This window comes from Meles meles, chromosome 3 (assembly GCF_922984935.1).
Source record: "Meles meles chromosome 3, mMelMel3.1 paternal haplotype, whole genome shotgun sequence".
Taxonomy (NCBI): domain Eukaryota; kingdom Metazoa; phylum Chordata; class Mammalia; order Carnivora; family Mustelidae; genus Meles; species Meles meles.
The window spans coordinates 26,185,848-26,198,820 of NC_060068.1; the positions used below are offsets into that span (position 1 = coordinate 26,185,848).

Genomic DNA, 12,973 nt, shown 5'->3' on the forward strand with positions numbered 1-12,973 from the left:
TAAATAAATAAAAAATTTTAAAAATCCATATCACACTTAAGAATAAACCTAACCAATAAGGCAAATGATCTTTACTCAGAAAATTTTAGAACACTCACAAATGAAAATGAGGATAACATGGAAATGACAAAGATTTCCATGCTCATGGATTGTAAGAACAAGCATTGCTAAAATGTCTATGGTACCTAGAGCCATCGGTAGATTTAGTGCAATCTCTGTCAAAACACCATCAACTTTTTTTTCACAGAATTGAAATATAATCCTAAAATTTTTATGGAATAAGAAAAGACCCCAAATAGCCAAAGGTATGCTGAAAAAGAAAACCAAATCTGTTGGCATCAAAATTCCAGACTTCAAGCTCTATTACAAAGCTGTAATCATCCAGAAAGTATGGTACTGGCACAAAAACAGACACATAGAACAGTGAAACATAATAGTAATCCCAGAAATGGGCCCACAACTTCGTGGTCAACTAATCTTCAATAAAACAGGTAAGAATACCCAATGGAATTATATCTCTTCAACAAATGGTGTTGGGAAAATTGTACAGTCCCAAGCAGGAGAATGAAACTGGACCATTTCCTTACACCATACAAAAAAAAAAAAATTAAAAATGGGTGAAAGACCTAAATGTGAGACAGGAATCCATCAAAATCCTAGAGGAGAACACAGACAGTACTCTCTTCCACCTCATCCACAGAAACTTCTTGTTAGACAGATCTCCAAAGGCAAAGGAAACAAAGACAAAAATGAGCTATTGGGACTTCATTAAGATCAAAAGCTTTTGTGCAGGAAAGAGCCAGTTGACAAAATCAGAAGACAGCCTACAGATTGGAAGAAAATATTTTCCAATGACAGATAAGATGAAGGGCTAGTATCCAAAATCTCTAAAGAACTTATCAAACCAAGTACAAAAGAACAAATAATGCAATCAAGAAATGGGCAGATGTATGGGGCTCCTGGGTGGCTCAGTGGGTTAAAGCCTCTGCCTTAGGCTCAGGTCATGATCCCAGTGGGATCAAGCCCTGCCTCAGGCTCTCTGCTCAGCAGGGAGCCTGCTTCCCTTCCTCTCTCTCTGCCTGCCTCTTTGCCTACTTGTGATCTCTGTCTGTCAAATAAATAAATAAAATCTTTATATATTAAAAAAAAAAGAAATGGGCAGATGTGAACAGGGACTTCTCCAAGGAAGGCATACAAATGGTCAACAGACGGATGACAAAAATTTTCAACATCACTCAGCATTAGTGAAATGTAAATCAAAACCACAATAAGATACCTCCTTACACCAGTGAGAGTAGCTAAAATTAACAAGACAGGAAATGCCAGATATTGACAGGATGTGGAGAAAGGGGAACACTTCTTTGCTGTTATTGGAAATGCAAGCTGATACAGCCACTCTGGAAAACAGTATGAAGGTTTCTCCATACTTTTAGAACTAACCGTGATGCCACAATTGCACTACTGGGACTTACAGCAAATATAAAATTGTAGTGATCCAAAGGGGCACCTACACCCCAATGTTTATAGAAGCAATGTCCATAATAGGGACGCTATAGAAAGAGCCAGGATGCACATTGACAAATGGATGAATAAAGAAGCAGTGGTATATAGAACAAAAAAAATGAAGCCTGAAAAATGAACAAAAAAAAATGATTTGCAATCATGTGGATGGAAATAGAGGTTATCATGCTAAGCGAAAGAATTCAGAGAAAACAATTATATGATATTGCTCTTATGTGAAATTTAAGAAACAAAACAGAGGAACATAGGGGAAGAGAGGAAAAAAATAAAACAAAATGAAGTCAGAGACAGAGATTAACCATGAGATTCTCAATCATAGGAAACACACTTAGTAGCTGTAAAGAAAGGGCGATGGAGGGTGGGCTCACTGGCTTATGGACATTATAGAGGGCCTGTGATCTAATTAGCATTTGGTATTATATGAGAATGATGAATCACTCAAATCTACCTCTCAAACCTATAATACATTACATGTTAATTAATTAATTTAAACTTACAAAATTTAAAAAATCAATAAGGTACCTAACTATTATTGTATTGCTAAAAATAATAATTTAACCTTCTTTTTTTTGTTTCTTTGGTTGTTTGCTTTCTTGTGTTTTTGTTTGTTTGTTTTGCTTTGTTTTGTTTTGTTTTAAAATTAAATATCACTGACCTGCACATAAAGATTTGTTGAATAAGACATACATTTGAGAGATGGTATAGGTGACTTTTGTAGTAACATAAGAGAATCATAGTGGTGTGAACAGGAAAAGTCACAGATGATGTAAAGAAATATTTAGATAGAAGAAATATTTAGAGTAGCAGTTGATATTACTTGCTGAAAGGCAGCATTGTGCATTGATAGAATGGTTTCAGCAAAGACAATGACAAGTTTTATATTTTTTTCTGTTCTTAGAATTTCAGTGATGTTTACCTTTATTGAGAATGATACATGAGAAAAACAAGGGCATTATGTGTTTGTTGGTTTGGATAAATATTTTGCCGATGTTATATTTGTGATATATATGAAATATTCAATGTGTATTCAGTTTATTTTTCAATAATAGTTGAAAATTCAGACTAATTACAAAAGGTGGAGGTCTAAATTTGGGCTTTATAACATCCAGATATTCAGAATTCTCTGAAAAAGATGATATAAAGAAAGCGTTAATCAGATCCTTAGGTTACACTAAAAAGTGGTAGCTGAGCTAAGGAGAAATTCAACACAGGATAAGAAAACATCACTGTGGGATAGAAAGCTATGAATGCGTAATTGTCACAGAAACCTAGAGGAGAGCATGGTCCAAGAGTAGGGAATGGTCAGTGGTGTTGTATGAACATAATAAAAGACTGAGTTACTGCTAGACATAAGTAAATTCTGCAGCTATGATAGCCTATGGACATTAACAGCAACATGAGCTCTTCCTTGATTCTCCAGTGGTCAACCATTAGGCTTGTACTGACATATCACCTCCCAGGATTTCCAGCTTTCTAGTACACACTGTGTATTTTGAACTTTCCAAATAATCACGTAGGCCAATTTATTAAAACAAATATAAATTCATCCATCTATACATACCTACTTATATATATATATAGGTATAGACTTATCTACAAATTACGTAGATAAATGATAGGTAGATGATAGATAGATAGATGATAGATAATAGATAGAGCTATCTATATATACACACATAATTTGTCCTTTATTTTCTAGATAATTAGAATACAGAGATTATCCAAAATCTCTTACACAAAGGGCAGGACATTGTTAGGGAAAAGAGGGACACTGGGAAATGGAGTGGAGACACTTATGTAGACTCGGGCTGGAAAACTTGAACCTGAAATCCATGAACTTTCTTTGATGATGTAACAATTTCACATCCTCCCCCTTATTTGAGAGAATCAACTAACCCACATGAAGAAGTATTCTATTGGTTTCACCAGTGAGAATTCATTACAAGGACATGAAATTCTCTTTTTGTCATGTTTCCAAATTTTCTCATTTCTTCCAGTGACATAGGGAGATTAAGATTCCAGCAGAACATAGCAGACATAAAAAAAAAAAATGTATGGAAAAACTGTGCTTATGCACTAAATGAGTCGCAGGATATTGACAACTTATGTAGGAAGAAATCTAGCTCGCATATGCATGGAAGTTGACTCTAAAGGTGTTAGATCAAAGAGAATGTTAAAAAAAAATAAGGTAATACTCATTTTTACAGGTAAAATCATACAATGTTTACAATTTAATGTATTTTTGAGTGCCTGAAAAGTGTACTAATAGTCTACTCTATTGGCTAATTGAGGTCTGAACATAGGGGTGACCTATAGTAAATGAGATAGAGATGCCAAAACTTCTGTCACAGTCTAGCAAGAAGGCCACAATGGAGCAGAGTGTTGAGGATTTGTTACCTTCAGTTTTCCAAGATATGTGATATCTATACCCCTGGCAGGGCCCTTGGAATACTTTTTAAAAAAATTGTTACTCTCGTTTTACCATAGTATAAATATATTGTAAGCCACAAGAAAATCCTAGAGAAGCTCATGCTGGCAATTCTCTGTAAACTGGAAATACAGAAGAGGGATTCCATATTGATTCTGTTTGTTTCCCTAATTTCAAATAATTTTAGGTATATTAAAGGGGTTTAAAAATCATAGACCTCCAGTGACTAACTCATTTTTCATGTAGGTTTTAGAAGTAAAATATATAAATGAATAAAGAGCTATGGGCAAGAAAATATACTGTTCTAGTGAGCAAAAATCCACCTCTAGTACTTACAGTATGGATTTACATGGATTTAACTTAATTCAAAGTCAAAGGCTTAGATCTTTCTTTGATCCTGTAATCCACCAAATATGTGAACATTTATTTGTTTATATTTTGTGTTTTTCATTATTGAAGGAAAATTGATAAATAAAATTGACTATAACTAAAGTGTACAATGTGATTATTTGAAATACATATAAGGTATGAAATGATTACCACAGTTAACACACCAACTCATAGTTATCTTTTTTTATTTTCCATAAAGATTTAAGGTCTATCTTAGCAAAATTCGGTTTACAATACAGAATTATTAAATTTAGTCACCATGGTGCATATTAAATCCTCAGAACTCATTTATCTTAAACTGAAACCCTGTACCCTTTCAATAAAATCTCCCCAAATTCCAAACCATGGGCAACCACCCTTCCACTCTCTGTTTCTCAGTTTGGGTTTTTCTTATTTGTTTCTTTTTTTTTTTTTTTTGTAAGATTCCACACATAATACACAGAGTTTATGTCTTCCACTATATAGCTTATTTCAATTAGCATAATATCCTCCACATTCATCCACATTGTCACAAATTGCAAGATTTTCTTCCTTTTTTAAAGAACAAATAATATACTATTGCATATTTTTAGTTGATTTTCTTTCTCCATCAATAAAAGTACATTTAATTTGCTTTCATATCTTGGCTAATTTAAATAAGTATCTTAAATAATACTGCAATAAATATTAGAGTAAAGATATCACTTCAAACTGATGATTTATTACTTTTATATCAATGCCAGATGTGGCATTACTGTATCTTATGGTGGTTCTTTTTTAAATTTTTTAGTGGAACCTCCATAAAGTTTTCTTTAATGGCTTTATCAATTCACATTCTAACCAAAGTAGTATAATTGTTCCCTTTGTCCCTCATTAACATTATTTTTTTAAAGTTTTTACTTATTAATTAGAGAGAGAGAGAATGAGAGAGAGAGAACGTGAGAGGGGGGAGATCAGAGGGAGAAGCAGACTTCTTGCTGAGCAGGGATCCTGATTCGGGACTCGGTCCCAGGACTCCAGGATCATCACCTGAGCCAAAGGCAGTCGTTTAACCAATTGAGCCACCCAGGAGCCCCTAACATTATTTTTTAAATAATAGTTATTCTAAAAGTGTGAGATGCACTTTATCACGGTTTTGATTTGGATTTTTCTGTGAGTTAGTAATATTGAATATTTTAAAAGTATTTGTTGAACACACATTCTCCTCTAGAAAAAAATGTCTATTCAGCTCCTTTGCCCATTTTAATTTTTTTCTCTTGAATTGTATAAATACCTTCCATATTTTAGATACTAGCACCTTATCAGATATGTGCTTTAAATATGTTCCCATTCTATATATATATATTCTTTTTTATTAGAATTCAATTTGCCAATGTCTAGTATGTCATTATTTTCAGATGTAGTGCTCAGTAATTTGTCAGTTCCTTATAAAACCCAGTGCTCATTACATTACCTGCCTTCCTTAATGCCAAGCCCTGTATTATCCTGTACCCTCACCCACTTTCCTTCCAGCAACCCTCGGCTTGTTTCTTGTCATTAAGAGGCTCTCATGTTCTGTCTCCCTCTCTGATGAATTCCCATTCAGTTTCCATACATTCCCCTATGATCCACTGTGTTATTTCTTATATTCCACATATGAATGAAACCATATACCATATGATAATTATCTTTCTCTGATTGACTTATTTCAGTCAGCAAAATACCCTCCAATTCTACCAATGTTGAGGTAAATGGTAAATATTCATCTATTCTGATGGCTGTGTCATGTTATATTGTGTATATATGTCACTTCTTTATCCATTCATGTGTGGATGGACATCTCAGCTCTTTCCACTCTTTAAGTGTTGTAGACATTGTTGCAATAAACATTGGCGTTCAAGTGCCTCTTCAGATCACTACATTTGTATTTTGGGGAAAATACCTAGTAGTATAATTTCTGGGTTATAAGTTATATCTTTTTTTTTTAAAGAAAAGGGTGGAATTTAATCTTTATTTACAGACACTGCAAGAGAGGAGATTCCACATAGAAATAAGAAACCCACTGGGAGGAGGAGCTTCATACAGTTTGTACAGTTTGGAACTGGTCAAGTAGAGTTTTGTTGTAAGAAGTGCTACAATAACAAAACACATTTAAAAAGAGTTCTTAGTAGAGAAACAGTAAGACAAACTTCTACCAAACAGAGTACACCACAAACAACTTTCTGTGTCATCTGTAAAAGCTAAAAGTTAAAAGTCCCAGCAGTGCCATCCTGAACCTGGAATGTATAGCCTTCAGAGGTAGTTTCTGGCACAACATTCTTATCTTCCTCTTCCTTTACAGAGAAATACTTCTCAATCAAGTTTAATGAAGCTTTGTACACAGACTCATTTTCATGGTTTTGTAGAGCCTCGATTTTGTCCAAACCTCCACATTCTTCGATCATTACACTAAGTTTCTCGGTTTCACCTAGTTTCTCAGCAGCTTGAAAGATATTGGAAATGGCATCCAGAATGACCAGAATAATTTTGGTATCCTTCGCAGTTAAGAGGTTCATCAATGGGGGCGCCTGGGTGGCTCAGTGGATTAAGCCGCTGCCTTCGGCTCAGGTCATGATCTCAGGGTCCTGGGATCGAGCCCCACATCGGGCTCTCTGCTCTGCAGGAAGCCTGCTTCCTCCTCTCTCTCTGCCTGCCTCTCTGCCTACTTGTGATCTCTCTCTCTCTGTCAAATAAATAAATAAAATCTTTAAAAAAAAAAAAGAGGTTCATCAATGGTTCTATTATGCCACAATGGATGAGGTATACAATCTGTTCAACTGTCCCACCACTTGTATAGTTGGTCACAGCCCAGACAGCTGCCTTTGTGTCTTAAAGTCTGCCTTAGAGAGAACACCAATGAGGAATGGGACTAATCCATGACTGACAACTTTCTGAATCTGTTCCTGGTGGCCAGGTGTGATGTTTGATATTGTCCATGTGGCTTCCTTCTGAATATTAGTTTTGGGGTTCGTTAGCAGGCTGGGAAAGACAGCAAGCGCTCCAGCATCTATTATAACCTGTGTCTGTTCATCTGTCCCAGTAACAATATTTCCTATGACTCTTAGCGCAGGAGTCACAATGGGCAATTCAGTAGCTCCTAGAAGCTTTACAAGCTGGGGCACAACTCCTGTTTTCACAACCATCTCAATCCATTCATTTGGACCATCCATCAGGTAGGAGATGGCCCAGCAGGTATCTGCCAAGACCTCTGGATCGTCGTGATGCAGGAGACAAACTAAGGTAGGAAGAATCTGCTCGATGGCATCTAACAGGGGTGTGGGGTTCTTGTTGTGACAAAGCTTTGAAAGTGTCCAAGTAAGGTTCCGTAAGTAGCCACATGCTAATGATGACATATCAGGAGCCGCAAGGAGAGCCAGAAGTGGTTCAACTGCACCATACTTGATAACCAAGTCTCGAAAAACTGAACCGTCACCTGCAATGTTTCCTAGAGCCCACACAGCCTGTTCGCTGATGTGGGCATGGGAAGATGCCAACAGGGAAATGAGTGCTGGGATAGCGCCTCCATCCACCACAGCCTTGCTCTGTTCTGATGTCCCAGAAGCAATGTTAGTGAGAGTCCAAGAGGATTCAAACTGAATGTGACTACAATCAGTTCTGCCCAAGAAGGACACAAATTTTGGAATCAAACCAGCCTGGATTATGTTGTCTATGGGGGGCTGCTTTTCCCGAGAAAGCAGTTTCCTAGCAGCTTGAGTAGCCTGGAGCTGGCATTCCAAATTGTTGCTATTTATGCCCTTGACAATGTCATCAACAGACCAATTTACAGTGCCCTGGTTGTTGAGGTTTTCCTGCAGTGGAGAGGTAGCATCATTGGGAAATGAGCTTACATTTCTCCTTTTCAGCATCTGATCATCCTTCTTAGCTTTCCTCAGCTCCACATTAACTTCTATTTGACACCGCCTCATTTCTGTACTGTCTTTCCCCTTGTTCTTGAATCTATTAAGGTGGGCAGCTGGTGAATTAGCATTCTCGTTGGTGGACATGGATATGAGATAAAGGGAGAAAGCTACACGGCTGGCTCAGGCTTCCATGGGAGGTGGTCCGAGACGCATAGGCTGCAGGTCAGCTGCCCTCAAAACGTCCACCACGGATCACCCCAAAGATGGTGTCTAAGGTATCTCTATTTTTAAATCTTGAGGAACATCAAGAATGTTTTCCAGAGTGACTGTGCCAGTTTACATTCCTACCAACAGTATAAGAGGGTTGCCCTTTCTTCACATCCTTGTCAACATCTGTTGTTCCCTGTCTTGTTAATTTTAGCCATTTTGTCTGATGTGATGTGCTATCTCATTTTGGTTTTGATTCGGATTTCCCTGATGAAAAAGGATGTTGAGCATTTTTTTTTTCATGTGTATTTTGGCCATTTTTATGTCTTCTTTGGAGAAAGATCTGTTCATGTCTTCTGCCATTCTTGTGACTGTGTTATCTGTAATTTTTGTGTTGAGTTTGATAAGTTCTTGATACTTTGATAGTTCTTTGATACTAACCTTTTATCTGGTATGTCATTTGCAAATATCTTCTCCCATTCCGTAGGTTGCCTTTAAGTTTTGTGACTCTTTCCTTTGCTATTCAGAAGGTTTCTATATTGATGAAGTCCCAATAGTTCATTTTTGCTTTTGTTTCCCTTGCCTTTGGTAATGAGTCTAGCAAGAAAATGCTTTGGTTCAGGCCCAAGAGGTTGCTGCCTCTATGCTCCTTTAGGATTTTGATGGATTCCTATCTCACATTTATGTCTTTCATCCATTTTGAGTTTATCTTTGTGTTTGGTAAGACAGTTTTTTTTTAATTTTTTTTATTTTTTTAAAATATTTTATTTATTTGATAGAGAGAAATCACAACTAGGCAGAGAGGCAGGCAGAGAGAGAGAGGAAGGGAAGCAGGCTCCCCGCTGAGCAGAGAACCCGAAGAGGGGCTCGATCACAGGACCCTGAGATCATGACCTGAGCTGAAGGCAGAGGCTTTAACCCACTGAGCCACCCAGGCACCCCAAGACAGTTTTATTTTTATAGATTGTGGCTGTCCAATTTCCCAGCACCATTTATTGAAGAGACTGTACTTTAATTTTTGCATTGGATAGTTTTTCCTTCTTTCTCAAAAATTAATTGACCATAGTGTTGAGAGTCCATTTGTAGTTTCTCTATTCTCTCTCTATATATCTCCATTGATATATGTCTGTTTTTGTACCAGTACCTTGCTGCCTTGATGATCATGGCTTTGTAATATAGCTTGAAGTCCAGCATTGTGATGCTATCAACTTTAGTTTTGTTTTTCAATATTTCTCTGGCTATGTAGAGTCTTTTCTGGTTACATTAAAATTTTAGGATTATTTGTTTCAGTTCTGTCAAAAATACTAATTTCATTGGTAATACTAATTTTATTTTTATTTTTTATTTTTTGGTAATACTAATTTTAATGGTAATATTAATTACCATTAATATTAATTAATTACCATTAATATTAATATTAAATACTAATATTAAATATTAAATAAATATTAAATACTAATATTACTAATATTAAATAAATGATATTAAATACCATTAATATTAGTATTAATGGTATTTTGATTGCATTGAAAGTGCAGATTGCTATGGGTAGCATAGATATTTACAGAATATGTATTCTTCCCATTGGTGAGCATGGAATGCTTTTCCATTTCTTTGTGTCTTTCTCAAATTCTTTCATATGTAGTTTTTAGAGCATAGTTCCCTTACCTCTTTCACTAGGTTTATTCTTAGGTATCTTATGATTTCTGGTCCAATTGTAAGTGTGATTGATCTCTTAATTTTGTTTCCTTCTTTCTCATTGCTAGTGCATTGAAATTCAACTGATTTATGTGCATTGATTTTATGTCCTGCCACATATGAGTTCTAGCAATTTTGGGGTGGAGTCTTTTGTCATGTCATCTGCAAAGAGAGAGTTTCCCTTCTTTGGTGACATGGATGTCATGTTCCTGACTGTAAGGAAAAAAAAGTTCTAAATATTTCCCCTCGAATATGCTAACCGGTTTGGGTCTTTGGGTATGGCTTTTATGATATTGAGGTATGTTCCCTCTAACCCTACATGGTGGAAGATTTTTTAATCAAGAAATAATGTTGCATCTCGTCAAATGATTTTGGCCTTTCTCTTATTAATGTGCTTTTTAACATCGATTTGCAGATGTTAAACCATCCCTGCAGCCCATGAATAAATCCCAAATGTTGTGGTGAATAATCTTTTTAATATACACATGGATAATATTATGTACTATCTTGGTGAGAATTTTTGCATCCATATTCATCAGGGATACTGTTCTGTAATTCTCCTTAATGTGGTCTTTTTCTGGTTATGGGATCGATGTAATCCTGGCCTTGGGACACCTGGTGTTAAGCATCTGCATTTAGGTCCTGGGATCAGATCCCCCATATGGCTCCTTGGTCAGTGGGGATCCTGCTTCTTAGTCTCCCTCTGCCTGCTTCTCCCCTGATTTTGCTTGTGCTCTATCAAATAAATAAATAAAATCTTTTTTTAAAAAAGGTAATCCTGGCCTCACAGAATGAGTCTGGACATTTCATTATCCTTATATGTTTTAGAACAGTTTCAGAATAGGTTTTAATTCTTCTTTAAAAGTTTGGTAGAATTCCTTTTATCTTATCTCTGCTTGTTCAAAATATTTGGATGTTGATTAGCTTTATCTGAGGGACCAAGCAAGTTCAGTATTCTCCTACTACTCTGTAGTCTTAAACCTGTCCCAATCCTATATTATATTAATAGGACATACTAAAATATTAAAGAATAATGTTTCAATATATAAACTGAATATAAATGTAAAAGCTTCAAATTAAAATGCAAAAAGTGTGCCACACTGTGTACAGAAAAACCTCTATAACTTTCTTGAAAACACCAGATATAAATTCTTAAGGTATAGATAAGTTTAAAGAGTATATACTTTAAAAACTTTAAAAAAATAAAAGTTCCTTCTAAAGTGTTAGATAAAGGTAATATGATACTGAAGAATTTAACCTTATCTCAGTAGTTAAAATAATTAGAAGACAAAAATCAAAATCAATACAAAGGGAAATTAAACATGCTTCAAATTTTCAGAAAATATGGGACACTTCCGTGGCTCAGTTGGTTAAGCATGCAACTCTTGATGTCAACTCAGGTCATAATCTCAGGGTCATGAGATGCAGTCCCACCTTGGGCGCCATTCTCAGCAGGAATCTGTTTGAGATCTTTTGCTTCCTCTGTATCTGCACCTCCCCCTGCTGGTGCCCTTTTTCTCTCTTCCTTTTTCTGTTTTGAACAAACAAACAAACAAATAAATAAATAAATAAACCATTTTTCTTTTCAAAAAGTGTCTTTTTGCACGTGTTGTATTGTCATAATTCAATTGAGTTAAAAATCCATCTCTGTGTAGTGTCTATTTATCTGTCTCATCTATCATCTATGATTCTATCATATGTATCTATATATAAATCATATAAACATATTTTCATTAATACCAAATATCAAGAAGGTATCATAATCAAAATTGTTATAACATTGTAGCTGATAGATAAAAAGTTCTACTATATGATTACTTTAGGGTGCATATAACTATTGCTTTAAAAATGTATTAATACAAGGGGTACCTTGGTGTCTCAATCCCTTAAACATCTTCCTTTGGCTTGATCCCAGGACCTTGAGAACTGGACACTGCCCAGCATCTGACTCCAAGATGAGTGGGGTATCTACTTTTCCATCACTCCCTCTCCCCAGCTCCTGCTCTCTCTCTCTCTCTCTCTCTCTCTCTCTCCTTTGTAAAATAAATAAGTAAATAAATCAATAATAAAAAAAATAAATAAAAGAAAAGAAAAAAAGATAAACTTAAAAATGGCAAATAATCAACTTGGAAAATAGATATAATGAAGAAAATTTTAAAACCAATGTCTTGAGGGGCACCTGGGTGGCTCAGTGGGTTAAGCTGCTGCCTTCAGCTCAGGTCATGATCAAGCCCCACATCAGGATCTCTGCTCAGCAGGGAGCTCAGCAGGGAGCCTAGGAGCCTGATTCCCCCTCTCTCTTTGCCTGCCTCTTTGCTTACTCCTGATCTCTCTCTGTCAAATAAATAAATAAATAATCTTAAAAAAAACCAATGTCTTGAAACAGTAACAAAAATAATAAAACTTTGACAAAACTAGTTAAGATTAAAAGTGAAAGCAACACATACCCATATAAATATGAAGAAAGATGTGAAAACAATGCAATAATGTTAAAAATTGAATAAGATAATTTTACAAAAAATCATTAGTAAATATTATTATCAGAGTAGACAAGAAAGTCTGACCTCCATAAAAATACATAAATATTAAGACAGGAAATTCAGATTGTGATAAAATTTTTGTTAAAATTTTTAATTATTTAATTCTTTTCACTGAACTGGAATATATTGTTTATGCACCACACCCACTGCTCCATGCAAAACATGCCATCCATAATACCCACCACCAGGGTCCCCCAAATTCCTATGCCCCACCGCCCATAACTCTCAGATTGTTCTTCAGACTCCATACTCTCTCATGGTTCATCTCCCCCTCCAATTTCCCCAACTCTCTTCTCTCCATCTCCCCATGTCCTCCATGTTATATCTTATGC

General features: G+C 35.7%; 1 pseudogene; it reads right to left on the minus strand.

Moving 5' to 3' along the window:
* Positions 1-6,537: 6,537 nt before the first annotated feature.
* LOC123938909 lies at positions 6,538-8,340 on the minus strand (annotated as a pseudogene).
* Between the last annotated feature and the right edge of the window lie 4,633 nt (positions 8,341-12,973).